The following is a 2,255-nucleotide window of genomic DNA, read 5'->3' as shown; positions in this document are numbered from 1 at the left end:
CACTTTTTGTATGGCAAAGGTCCACAGGAACTCCGCCATGTTTGTATCGTCTCAAAGTTTGCAATTCTGGGGGATTTGTGTGTGTTAGAATGAAGCATACAGAAATCCCATCTAACCTCCTTTTATAGGACATGTTTAACAAAGTGGCCTCCAAAGAAACAGTAACCACAATAATGGATGTTTGAAAAGCAAGGAAACCACGTTTCTAAGACTTTATTTTTATGTCTGCATTCAAAGATTTATAGTAGGGGCCATATTTTTAGGCTTTTTAAATCAATTTTGCAGTTTCAAACCAAAATTAGGAAAAACAGAGTCCATTGAAACAATTTAGAAAAAAATGGGACAATTTCTTTTCCATCCAATTTGTTTTTGTTTATATTTTAAAAAACAAATCATTATAAAAATATATAATTATTCCTTGTTTTAATTTTTATTTGGGTGTTCAACTTTAGATGTCTTTGGACACCGAAGCCAAAGAAAACAACAGAGAGAACGATAGCTTCCAATTTGATTTTGCTGAAAAACACTGTGGTTATGTTTCTCGTCTAAAACAAATTGTGACCGCAAATATTGAGATGGCACAAATGGTCAGCTAAAAAGTACGCTCCTGTTCGTATTAGTAAAACATGAATAACCTAACAAAACAAAAAGCCACATAAAAAAGGTAAAAAAATCTTTAAACTTTTTTTTGTTTCTAATAAATTTATTTTAATTTTGTAATCAACCTTCGTGTTGTTTTTATTTTGATTTCAATTTTTTCGAATTTTTTTATTTTATTTTTATTTTTTTAATTTTGATCTGGACTTTGATGGCTCAAAATTTGGGTCGTGACACTCGCTTTGTTAGTTGAATNAACGATATGATATAACATATGTGGAACATGAATGATATATTATATGATTGACATGTAAAATGACACATTGGCATGAAATACAACCCTGATACACGTGTGGAAGATACGATAAATGATATGATATGAAGAAAGATGCTGACAGAGTTGTAGTATATGATAATAAAAAAGGGAAAATGTTGGGATTTCATGTATTATTGTGTGATCATNTAGTTGAATTCTAAGCGGCTTATTAGTTGAATCACGAACATCTTTCTAACTGGTTTTGTTAAATTTTATGAGGCATGCTAATTGATTCTCGAACAAGTTTTCATCCTTGTTCGTACGAAATATTAATTTCATCACTCCGATTCACTTTCTTTTAAAGTAAATAGAAAGTTCTATTATTTNTATTGTGTGATCATGCATTGGTGGATACCCTCTCTCCTTTCACGTTAGTATGGACGAGTACACTACAAGATAGGACAACGATCATTATGTTTACTATACTGCTGCCATGACAGTCGCTGTTCCTAATGTGTCCGACATCAACACCTACTAGAGAATGCCCGCTTGACTTAAAAAAGCCCAGGAGGTGATTAANTTTAGAACAAACTTACCAAACAAAAAATTATAAAAGTCAAATCTCATTTCCATCTTTGGAAAAATCATTAAAATAATTGATTTTAATAGTAAGAATAAGTTTCACAATCAAATCAAACGATATATTTTGATTTTTTTTTTTGTAGATTTTTTATTTTCTTATTTTCGAAAAAATATTTTCAAAAATAAAAATAATGAAAATTTTAAAAATTTTAAAGAATCAATTAAAAAATATATTTGTCATAGTCCGATTTTCGAGACTTCGAAGCACCNGCGGTAAGAAATAGACTGCTATGATAGGTTCCACTCCTGAATTGTATCTGTTTGCATTTAACCGCGATAGGGGGTCACTTACTGAGTATTTCTTAAAATACTCAAGCCACGTAATACTTCTATTTCATGTAAAGGCAAGACATACATGTACGGCTGACAATGACACTGCAGTTTGAGACCATGGCACATCCATAGAGTGTTGTTAATGGCCCACGATCGAAAAATGTCAAAACAAATAAAGGGGCCAAAAATAACAATATGCACGTTGTTCTCTAATACATATGGACTCCACAAAAAATTTTCTCATCTGAACACACTCACGAATGATATGGAAGCGAGTGTCAATGTGTTTGCTGCATCCGTGAAATGCTGGATTCTTCATAGTACAATCACATATTTTTTTTCGACGTAGGGAGTTACCGGCTTTAGTTCACTTATAGTCACTTCACTCAACAAATTTCTCAGCCACAATGCTTGGCACGGCACCGCAATTGCTGCCATGAACTCAGCCACATAGGATGATAGTGCCACAGTTCGCTACATTTGAGAT

Source organism: Cucurbita moschata, unplaced genomic scaffold (assembly GCF_002738365.1).
Source record: "Cucurbita moschata cultivar Rifu unplaced genomic scaffold, Cmos_1.0 Cmo_Scf00134, whole genome shotgun sequence".
In the NCBI taxonomy this organism is placed as follows: domain Eukaryota; kingdom Viridiplantae; phylum Streptophyta; class Magnoliopsida; order Cucurbitales; family Cucurbitaceae; genus Cucurbita; species Cucurbita moschata.
Note: the sequence above shows the minus strand (reverse complement) of the source record.